The sequence below is a fragment of the Ambystoma mexicanum genome, chromosome 2q, assembly GCF_040938575.1.
Source record: "Ambystoma mexicanum isolate Mex_15411 chromosome 2q, UKY_AmexF1_1, whole genome shotgun sequence".
NCBI classification, from domain to species: Eukaryota; Metazoa; Chordata; class Amphibia; order Caudata; family Ambystomatidae; genus Ambystoma; species Ambystoma mexicanum.
The window spans coordinates 893,899,132-893,911,214 of record NC_090924.1 but is presented as its reverse complement, the minus strand read 5'-3'; the positions used below and the strand labels follow the sequence as shown (position 1 = coordinate 893,911,214).

The following is a 12,083-nucleotide window of genomic DNA, read 5'->3' as shown; positions in this document are numbered from 1 at the left end:
TTCGTAAAAAATGTTGCGGTAAAAAAAACAGCGAAAAAATATCCTGTGATGAAAGGACGTCATACCTCATTTATATGAGTATTTATTGAGCCCTCAGTAGCCAGTGACCTGTAGCCCCCTCTGCATGCATTTGCCACTGTTGTTGTGCAATTAGACACCGGTCATTAGTGGCAGCACTATGTAGTACAAAGGATTGACTCTTTAAATAAACACATGCAGTGTTACTCAGATTAATATAAATCTGCATCAGTTTGCAACAAACCATATTCTTTCTGGTAACATCTTGCACCATTTAGTGATCATTTTGTTTAATATGGCCAAACACCAATTCATAATCTCACCATAGCCAGGGCCTCGGCTGATGGCCACTGTGTATGCTATCATTTATAATTACCGGTAACTCAAATTCTAACAGTAGAGCCTAACTCAAACCAACAACCCATTGCAAACACTAGGCATGTCACCCACATGTATTATAACCCCCATATTAGCTTTCCCTAATGGTACTTAACATCTGAGGGATCTTATACTCCCTGTGGTCTATAGGATATTTATGTTCCAACATGTCCAGGAGGAGGAAAGTATTGAAAAGGTACATTAATGCTGCTGGTAATGCTTCTTCATGCCTCACCATGGTTTTGCAATACAAAACAATACTATGCCACCAAGTTTATGGGTCGAGTTAATTTCTCTTAGGTTGAGTAGTTAAACTACATTACTCGACCTCCAGGTCTGGCAGGATCTTATAGATTTTTCAGAGCCTGGGCTGTGAGTAAAGTGACTGCCATATCATGACAAGGTGCCATTGTTTGTTTGTTTTATTATTTATAATGCGCGAGCGTACCCGGGGGTATCAAGGCACAGCATTTACAAGAATTTTCGAAGCTTAGTTACAGTACAGAGAATATACATAATGCAGGAATAAAATACACCATTGTTATATACAAGTCAGTGGTAGGCTTGCAGGCCATTATATACAGGTAAACAAGAAGGCACGCAGGCAGTTAATCAGGAGGCACACGTGGTTACAGATTGTGCAGGCGGCTCTGGCACAACAAAGTCTTAGCGGGTCTCAAGTTTGAACCAGGAGACTACCAGTGAGCGGAAATTCTGGTAGGGCATGTCAGTCCTAAGGTTGGGTGGCAAGGAATTCCATAGCAAAGCAGCTTTTACTGGGAAGCTGTTGCCCCCTATAGTGGCCCGCTTGTAGTGGGGAACCGATAGACAATTTTTGTTAGCAGTTCTGATGGGTCTTGATGAGGCCTGCCGGTGGAATCTGTTGATCAGGTAAGTTGGGGCAGCATTGTTCAGAGACTTATGAGTAAGTAATGCCATTTTTAAAAGAAGTTTATCGTTGGTTGAGAGCCAATTGTTCTATTGGCTGAGATTCGTGATGTGTTCCCTTCTAGAAATGCCCAAGGCTGCTCTGAGAGCATTGTTCTGAAGGGTTTGCAGTTTACTAGTGGTAGCCTTGGTAGATTCCAGGTATAGGGCGTTGCAGTAGTCAAGGCGAGACAGAATAAGGGCTCTGGCGAGTGTCAGGCAGCTGGAGTCCGACAGGAAGGGTTTGGCTGCGCGGATTAATTTGCAAGTATAAGCCGTAGAAGATGCAAGGGAGCTCACTTGTCTTTTGAAGGAAAAATTGGAGTCAAGATACAATCCCAAGGTTTTAACCTCCTGTCCGACTTTGATGTTGTTACCGTCAATCATAAAGGAATTGTAGGCCGGGCCGAGTTTTCTTATGTTGAGTGTTGTGCCTAAGATGATGAGTTCTGTTTTATCATCATTCAGGCATAGTCCATGAGTGGCCATCCATGCCTGGATGATGATGTACACCCTATTTAACAAGGCCAAATCCTTTCCATAATCTCCAGAAAGCGGAAGGAGGATCTGAGTATCATCTGCGTAGTTGGTGTAGGCGATACTGAGATGATCCAGATCATCGAAAAGGGGCTTGGTAAATATGTTGTATAGTGTGGAGGAGACACAGGAGCCCTGAGGGACACCGCAGGTGATAGGTGTGGGGTCTGCTGCAGCTGTGGGAGAAAAGACCCTCATGGTCCTACCGTTAAGGAAGGATGTAATCCATGTGATGGCTTCCGTTGAGAAGTGGGCTGCAGTGTGGAGGTGTGAACATAGGACAGAGTGATCGACCAGATCGAAGGCTGCAGATAGGTCAAGGAGAAGGAGTAAGGCGGCTTGCCCATTGTCTCTGAGCTAATCGATCTGGGCTTTCAAGTGAATGAGAGCGGTTTCGGTCCCATGTTGGGACCGGAAACCGGATTGTCTAGATCCTAGGAGGTTGTGTTCTTCCAAGTGCTTCTGTATTTGAACATAGGCAACCTTGTCCAGAATTTTTTGTAGGAAAGGAATGGTTGTTATGGGTCGGTAGTTGGTGGGTATGGCAGGGTCTAGAGTGGGTTTTTTTCAATAATGGGAGTACCTAGGATTGTTTTAAGTTAGTAGGGACGGATCCAGTGACGAAGGAGGCATTGATCAATTTTGTGATAAAAGGGCAGAGGTCCCGGGCAGCATCTTTGATGAGCTGAGCAGGGCACAAGTCTCCCTGGCAATTGGACGGTTTCAGAGATAGGATGATTTTTTCCACTTCCAGAATATTGACTTTGGCAAATTGGAAGCGGGCTAAGTCAGTGGGCCTGGGTTTATCATGGATTTTTTAGTTGGGAGTGTTATTCAGGGACATTCTTTTGTTGGAGATTTTACTTTGAAGAGTCACAATCTTATTTGCTGGGGCATTTTGAATTTCTGAGCACCAACTTTTATCTTTAGTGCAAGTATCGGGGGGTGCTATAGGGGTTTCTATTTCTTTAAGGATTGAAAAAAGTTCTTTCATATTAGATTTGGCTTGGGATATGCGAGAGTCAAATGAAGTACGTTTGGCCAAGTAAATGTCTTTTTTGTACATTGTAGTTAGTTTGGAGAGTTTGAGTTTGTTTGAGTCTGAAGGGGATTTTTTCCAAATGGCCTCACAGCTTCTTTTTTGCTGTCTTAGGTTTTTGAGGAATGGAGTATATCATTTGTTGAGGTGCGTTTTTGGTTTACTGGATCTGAGTTTAAGGGGGGCGATACGGTCCAGTGAAGTGGCCATAATCTTGTTATATTCTTCGACCAGGGACTCGGGGTCTAGGTCGTATGACAATGTATTGAGAGTGGGGAGTATATTAGGGATAAGTCTTTCTGCTGTCATATTTTTCTTGTTTCTTATGAGGGTAGGTGGGGCCTTGATAGTGGGCTGATGAGGTGGTCTATCAGTAGAGAGCATAAATGATATTAAATGGTGGTCAGTGCAAGCTAGAGGTGAGATATTTGTGATATTCGCTAGGCAGTTGTGGTCGGCCACCCAGTTGAGTATTCTGCCTTTTGAATGTGTTGGTAAAGTGCATCTTTGCGCGAAGCCTAATTCAGTGAGAGTGTTGGCTATAATGCTGGTAGGAAGGTCTTCCGGGTCATTGTAGCCCAAGTTGAAGTTTCCTAGGGTGAGTGCTTGGGTCGAGCTCTTAAGGTTGCTAGCTAGAATAGAGTTAAGGTCTTCATCGAAGGAACCAATGGAGCCTGGTGGGCAGTAGATCAAATAGATGTTAAGAGTTTGTGAGAGGTATTTTGACTGCTAGTGTTTCACAAGAAGGGGTATCTATAGTGGTGGCTAGTCTCAAGGTAAGACTGCACTTATGGATGATGGCGACACCACCTCCTCTCGAGTTGGGACGGTCTTGTCTCTGGATGGTGTAATTGTCAGGGATAGCCAGCATGAGCATAGGGCCTGCTGCTGGGTGTAGCCAAGTTTCGGTGATGGTGAGGAGGTCAAGGTCTTCTGTCAGTATTAAGTCTGCGATTTCTAAAGCATGAGCTACCGACGATCTGGCGTTGATCAAAGGTCCCTTGATCTTAGGGCTGACTGTGTTATTGCGAGTGGAGTTTCTCTTTTCTGAGGTGGTAGTATGGCGCTTGTCCTTTGGGGGTTCGGGAGTGCCCAAGTTGAGGGAATTAAGAGAGGGTGTAGAATGGACTTTTTGTGAAAGGTTACTGATTTGTGTGGCGAAATTCGGTCGGACTGGTTGTGTTCTACGGTTTTGTGTTTTGGGCAGTGAGCGGGCCAGGGGCTCATGGATTTTGGCTAGCCTGGCTCTAAATCCTAGGTTCCTTTCTATAGTGGTACGAGGGTGACTAGAGGGTGGCAGTGCCTGAGGGTCATTTAAGGCTAAATGAGGTACTTGTTTATTGAGTGTAGGTAAGGCTGGCAAATTAAGTAGTTGTGGAGCCATCTTAGTAAGTGGTGCACTATTAATGCTAACAAGGATGTGGGCCAGCAGGTAGGTGGTGAATAGACACATACTAGATAATAATCTCACGCTAATGTGGTTAAACTGAGTTGCAGGAGTAAGCAACTACAGACAGAATGAGGCAATTTGGCTGCGATGCGAAAGAATGCACCTAAAATTAAGTAAATTAAGTAGAGGTAGTTTGGCAGAGGTGCAAGATAGATGCCTAGCATCAGGATTAGGCGGTTTGGCAGGAATGCGTATATCAACACTTAGATTCAACTGAGGCGAAGAGGCAGAAATGCATCAATAAATACCTAGATTCAAATGAGGCAGATTGGCAAGAATGCATGTATCAACACCTAGGTTCAACTGAGGCAGATTGGCAGGAATGCATGTATAAACATCTAGATTCAACTGAGGCGAAACGGCAGAAATGCATCAATAAATACCTAGATTCAAATGAGGCAGATTGGCAAGAATGCATGTATCAACACCTAGGTTCAACTGAGGCAGATTGGCAGGAATGCATGTATAAACATCTAGATTCAACTGAGGCGAAACGGCAGAAATGCATCAATAAATACCTAGATTCAAATGAGGCAGATTGGCAAGAATGCATGTATCAACACCTAGGTTCAACTGAGGCAGATTGGCAGGAATGCATGTATAAACATCTAGATTCAACTGAGGCGAAACGGCAGAAATGCATCAATAAATACCTAGATTCAAATGAGGCAGATTGGCAAGAATGCCTGGAAACAACAGGATTCGGGTGAGGCAGTATAGTTGGGATGCAGAGATAATATTGTATATATGTTAATGTTAAAGGACATTTATACAGCGCACTATTGCCAACGAAGTGGTCCCCTGGCGCTCTGGCGGATCAGGCTAACACAGGCTAAATCAACTTTGCTAGTAGAATGCAGCAATAGGTAGCTTCAGTTTTGCAGATAGAAAGCACAAGTGGGCAAATTCGACTATGCTAAGGCAATGCAAAAGTGGGCCTGTTAAGTTTTGCTGATGGAGTACAAGAAGCATTGGACATTCATATAAATCAAGCAATAGGTGCCATATGAGGCATAGAGTAAGCGTTGACAGTATGTGACAGATAGCAGGCACAGTGAGTCGAGAATCGGGAGCAGTAAATCAGCGGAACGCTCAGGTTGTGAAGAGCACTAGATGAGATAGTAGCGGGGGATTGTGCACGCACAGTTGGCAGTGAATGGGACGTATTGAGTAAGGGTGGAGGAGCTCATGTCTCGAGGCTGGAGACTTGGTAGGAGCAATCAGATAACAATCAGGTAGCGTAGGCTATCATTTCTAGTGGCAATGGGTTGCACATATGTGCACAGATTAATAGTTCGGATATGCAAGTTTCCCAATGTTGGGTCGGGCGGTAGCACGTTGCAAAGGTGAGGTCACTCGGTACAGCGCAGCGGCTGGGGAGGGTTAGAAATGTTACCTTTGAAGGGGATCCAGGGGGTCTGGCTAACAGCAATCACGGCATCAAACAGACATACAACAGGCACCAGCCTTGATTCCTTGGGCCTTGGAGCTCATGGGCCGGCTTCGCCTGCCGGCAGCCAATGGCAGTGAAGAGGGTTCAGTAGCCAAACGGCAGAGGGCACTGACTACTGCTAGGAGCCTGGTTAGACAAAGGTAGCTCCAGGCAAAAATGAACGGCCATTTTGGAGGTGTTTGGTACCTCGTGTACCTGGATGGGGGTAAAAGGCACAAAATGTGCTCCTTTTGGCAGATTTTGTACTGGTCACTGGATTTTCATTGCAGGGCTTCCATGAGCGCCCGTGTGCAATAACGGAAAGTCGAAATTGCACATTTGAAAAAGTAGCGCAATGTGGCAGCGCTTACCAGGATGTGCTCGGGTTGAAGTAAGCTTCTCCTTTGTAGGCCCGATGCTCCTGCAGGGTGGGGACCTACTCAGTGGAGCTCCTGCTCCTGCTCCTCGAGTGGGGTATGCAACTGTGGTATTAGATTGTGGTATTTCTGTTCTTCAGTCCTGCTTCTGCTATTTTAAAAGCACAGTAGTTCAGCAAAGAGCCACGATCGACAGAGCCAAGAACCACCAATGTGGACCTCATGGTCCTACCGTTAAGGAAGGATGTAATCCATGTGATGGCTTCCGTTGAGAAGTGGGCTGCAGTGTGGAGGTGTGAACATAGGACAGAGTGATCGACCAGATCGAAGGCTGCAGATAGGTCAAGGAGAAGGAGTAAGGCGGCTTGCCCATTGTCTCTGAGCTAATCGATCTGGGCTTTCAAGTGAATGAGAGCGGTTTCGGTCCCATGTTGGGGCCGGAAACTGGATTGTCTAGATCCTAGGAGGTTGTGTTCTTCCAAGTGCTTCTGTATTTCAACATAGGCAACCTTGTCCAGAATTTTTTGTAGGAAAGGAACGGTTGTTATTGGTCGGTAGTTGGTGGGTATGGCAGGGTCTAGAGTGGGTTTTTTCAATAATGGGAGTACCTAAGATTGTTTTAAGTTAGTAGGGACGGATCCAGTGACGAAGGAGGCATTGATCAATTTTGTGATAAAAGGGCAGAGGTCCCGGGCAGCATCTTTGATGAGCTGAGCAGGGCACAAGTCTCCCTGGCAATTGGACGGTTTCAGAGATAGGATGATTTTTTCCACTTCCAGAATATTGACTTTGGCAAATTGGAAGCGGGCTAAGTCAGTGGGCCTGGGTTTATAATGGATATTTTAGTTGGGAGTGTTATTCAGGGACATTCTTTTGTTGGAGATTTTACTTTGAAGAGTCAGGATCTTATTTGCTGGGGCATTTTGAATTTCTGAGCACCAACTTTTATCTTTAGTGCAAGTATCGGGGGGTGCTATAGGGGTTTCTATTTCTTTAAGGATTGAAAAAAGTTCTTTCATATTAGATTTGGTTTGGGATATGCGAGAGTCAAATGAAGTACTTTTGACCAAGTAAATGTCTTTTTTGTACATTGTAGTTAGTTTGGAGAGTTTGAGTTTGTTTGAGTCTGAAGGGGATTTTTTCCAAATGGCCTCACAGCTTCTTTTTTGCTGTCTTAGGTTTTTGAGGAATGGAGTATATCATTTGTTGAGGTGCGTTTTTGGTTTACTGGATCTGAGTTTAAGGGGGGCGATACGGTCCAGTGAAGTGGCCATAATCTTGTTATATTCTTCGACCAGGGACTCGGGGTCTAGGTCGTATGACAATGTATTGAGAGTGGGGAGTATATTAGGGATAAGTCTTTCTGCTGTCATATTTTTCTTGTTTCTTGTGAGGGTAGGTGGGGCCTTGATAGTGGGCTGATGAGGTGGTCTATCAGTAGAGAGCATAAATGATATTAAATGGTGGTCAGTGCAAGCTAGAGGTGAGATATTTGTGATATTCGCTAGGCAGTTGTGGTCGGCCAACCAGTTGAGTATTCTGCCTTTTGAATGTGTTGGTAAAGTGCATCTTTGCGCGAAGCCTAATTCAGTGAGAGTGTTGGCTATAATGCTGGCAGGAAGGTCTTCCGGGTCATTGTAGCCCAAGTTGAAGTTTCCTAGGGTGAGTGCTTGGGTGGAGCTCTTACGGTTGCTAGCTAGAATAGAGTTAAGGTCTTCATCGAAGGAACCAATGGAGCCTGGTGGGCAGTAGATCAAATAGATGTTAAGAGTTTGGGTGTTTGTGAGAGGTATTTTGACTGCTAGTGTTTCACAAGAAGGGGTATCTATAGTGGTGGCTAGTCTCAAGGTAAGACTGCACTTATGGATGATGGCGACACCACCTCCTCTCGAGTTGGGACGGTCTTGTCTCTGGATGGTGTAATTGTCAGGGATAGCCAGCATGAGCATAGGGCCTGCTGCTGGGTGTAGCCAAGTTTCGGTGATGGTGAGGAGGTCAAGGTCTTCTGTCAGTATTAAGTCTGCGATTTCTAAAGCATGAGCTACCGACGATCTGGCGTTGATCAAAGGTCCCTTGATCTTAGGGCTGACTGTGTTATTGCGAGTGGAGTTTCTCTTTTCTGAGGTGGTAGTATGGCGCTTGTCCTTTGGGAGTTCGGGAGTGCCCAAGTTGAGGGAATTAAGAGAGGGTGTAGAATGGAGTTTTTGTGAAAGGTTACTGATTTGTGTGGCGAAATTCGGTCGGACTGGTTGTGTTCTACGGTTTTGTGTGTTGGGCAGTGAGCGGGCCAGGGGCTCATGGATTTTGGCTAGCCTGGCTCTAAATCCTAGGTTGCTTTCTATAGTGGTACGAGGGTGACTAGAGGGTGGCAGTGCCTGAGGGTCATTTAAGGCTAAATGAGGTACTTGGTTATTGAGTGTAGGTAAGGCTGGCAAATTAAGTAGTTGTGGAGCCATCTTAGTAAGTGGTGCACTATTAATGCTATCAAGGATGTGGGCCAGCAGGTAGGTGGTGAATAGACACATACTAGATAATAATCTCAAGCTAATGTGGTTAAACTGAGTTGCAGGAGTAAGCAACTACAGACAGAATGAGGCAATTTGGCTGCGATGCGAAAGAATGCACCTAAAATTAAGTAAATTAAGTAGAGGTAGTTTGGCAGAGGTGCAAGATAGATGCCTAGCATCAGGATTAGGCGGTTTGGCAGGAATGCGTATATCAACACTTAGATTCAACTGAGGCGAAGAGGCAGAAATGCATCAATAAATACCTAGATTCAAATGAGGCAGATTGGCAAGAATGCATGTATAAACATCTAGATTCAACTGAGGCGAAACGGCAGAAATGCATCAATAAATACCTAGATTCAAATGAGGCAGATTGGCAAGAATGCATGTATCAACACCTAGGTTCAACTGAGGCAGATTGGCAGGAATGCATGTATAAACATCTAGATTCAACTGAGGCGAAACGGCAGAAATGCATCAATAAATACCTAGATTCAAATGAGGCAGATTGGCAAGAATGCATGTATCAACACCTAGGTTCAACTGAGGCAGATTGGCAGGAATGCATGTATAAACATCTAGATTCAACTGAGGCGAAACGGCAGAAATGCATCAATAAATACCTAGATTCAAATGAGGCAGATTGGCAAGAATGCCTGGAAACAACAGGATTCGGGTGAGGCAGTATAGTTGGGATGCAGAGATAATATTGTATATATGTTAATGTTAAAGGACATTTATACAGCGCACTATTGCCAACGAAGTGGTCCCGTGGCGCTCTGGCGGATCAGGCTAACACAGGCTAAATCAACTTTGCTAGTAGAATGCAGCAATAGGTAGCTTCAGTTTTGCAGATAGAAAGCACAAGTGGGCAAATTCGACTATGCTAAGGCAATGCAAAAGTGGGCCTGTTATGTTTTGCTGATGGAGTACAAGAAGCATTGGACATTCATATAAATCACGCAATAGGTGCCATATGAGGCATAGAGTAAGCGTTGACAGTATGTGACAGATAGCAGGCACAGTGAGTCGAGAATCGGGAGCAGTAAATCAGCGGAACGCTCAGGTTGTGAAGAGCACTAGATGAGATAGTAGCGGGGGGTTGTGCACGCACAGTTGGCAGTGAATGGGACGTATTGAGTAAGGGTGGAGGAGCGCATGTCTCGAGGCTGGAGACTTGGTAGGAGCAATCAGATAACAATCAGGTAGCGTAGGCTATCATTTCTAGTGGCAATGGGTTGCACATATGTGCACAGATTAATAGTTCGGATATGCAAGTTTCCCAATGTTGGGTTGGGCGGTAGCACGTTGCAAAGGTGAGGTCACTCGGTACAGCGCAGCGGCTGGGGAGGGTTAGAAATGTTACCTTTGAAGGGGATCCAGGGGGTCTGGCTAACAGCAATCACGGCATCAAACAGGCATACAACAGGCACCAGCCTTGATTCCTTGGGCCTTGGAGCTCGTGGGCCGGCTTCGCCTGCCGGCAGACAATGGCAGTGAAGAGGGTTCAGTAGCCAAACGGCAGAGGGCACTGACTACTGCTAGGAGCCGTGTTAGACAAAGGTAGCTCCAGGCAAAAATGAACGGCCATTTTGGAGGTGTTTGGTACCTCGTGTACCTGGATGGGGGTAAAAGGCACAAAACGTGCTCCTTTTGGCAGATTTTGTACTGGTCACTGGATTTTCATTGCAGGGCTTCCATAAGCGCCCGTGTGCAATAACGGAAAGTCGAAATTGCACATTTGCAAAGGTAGCGCAATGTGGCAGCGCTTACCACGATGTGCTCGGGTTGAAGTAAGCTTCTCCTTTGTAGGCCCGATGCTCCTGCAGGGTGGGGACCTACTCAGTGGAGCTCCTGCTCCTGCTCCTCGAGTGGGGTATGCAACTGTGGTATTAGATTGTGGTATTTCTGTTCTTCAGTCCTGCTTCTGCTATTTTAAAACCACAGTAGTTCAGCAAAGAGCCACGATCGACAGAGCCAAGAACCACCAATGTGAGCATTTCTTGGGTTCTCAATGACAGCTGAGAGCCTCCAACATGAGCATGTTTATGTTCTACCCACTTTGTGAGAGTCGCCAACATGAGAACTGTTTTTGGTTTCTGCCCATGCTGCGTGAGAAACCCAGGCTTAATATTTTTCTCAGGGTCTCCCTGGTGATGGCGGGTAAAGGGCAGGACATGAACAAGAGGGCATGGGTCACAACAAGCCATACTTACACAGTTACAGTGTCAGGTAGCAAACTGTGCTGCCAAGATAAACATGCACTTTGCATACATGGCTGACATCCTGTGAATCAAGCACATTGTTAATTGCATGATTGTGCAAGCTTTCCATACTCATAATGTCCCAAATTCACTGCATGGAAAATAAAATCCCATCGTTTCACTATTAACAGAACACCAACAAAAATCTCCTGCATGCAGTACACGTCCTACCGTGCTAGCTGCCACAATACTCTCCATCAAAGCGGTACATGATATGTGTGAGTTTACACAGCCTGTTGGGCAGAGGGAAGTCCAAAAAGGCACCTGCAATGAAGTTTACACTGAATTCAAATTCTACAATTGACTTGCAGCCAGTTTCTCACTTACTTGCTGAAGCCCTGCCCCCAGGAAAACAGCAACATCACACATTCCAGTAAAGTAGAAGAGGGTGCGGTGACAGGTACTTGGCTCACAAGGTTTTCCTACCCATAATCCTGAGAACCTCTGCATAATGCAGCCATTTTGACAGACAACTGTTACAGCTGCAAAAAAATAACTTTCACCAAAGAAAGTCCAAGGTTGTCTGATGTTCTTGTGATCTACTAGTAACCATGGTGCTAAGCGCGCTTCGTTTTCTTTACCCCACAGAGTGTGAGCGGTTGTAGAAAACAACATGTGCTGTTATTTGAGAAAACAAAGTTACTTCAACTAAATATCCCCAAACATTGGGAGAATGTAATGTCCACGAAACATTTTCTCTCAGCCTTCTTGCCTCCTAGCCGGGGAAAATCGGGTACAAAATGTCATTCACTGATTTCAAGGGAATGAACACTTGGAATGCCTTAACAGCGCAAGTAGCCACAAGAAATGCAGGAAGATCTACACAACAAAAACTGAGCAAGCTTCTCCCCTGTGCTGATAACCTATTTTGCAAATTGTGTTATCTTACACCAGCCAGATGTTGGTTAAACCCCTGGAATACACCATGCGACATATAATCCATGTAAAGAAATAACAAGGTCTAAAGGGGAAAAAAGATTGCGCTAATGATTATTATTATTGTTGATTTATATAGTTCTTCAACTTCTTCAATGCGCTTGACCCCCCCACCACTAAGGTACATTCCCTGTGTTAGGTATGTCTTTCTAAAGACCAGGTTGGTAGAGTGGCAGAGCATCCAGACTTATCTTAGGAGTGAGGAATGTGAGCAGTAG

The 12,083-nt window shown here is 45.1% G+C and overlaps 1 protein-coding gene across 16 annotated transcripts in view; it reads left to right on the top strand.

Moving 5' to 3' along the window:
- The window catches only part of KIAA1217 (KIAA1217 ortholog), a 1,682,267-nt gene that overhangs the window by 1,533,872 nt on the left and 136,312 nt on the right, over window positions 1-12,083 (top strand). The window lies entirely within an intron of this gene.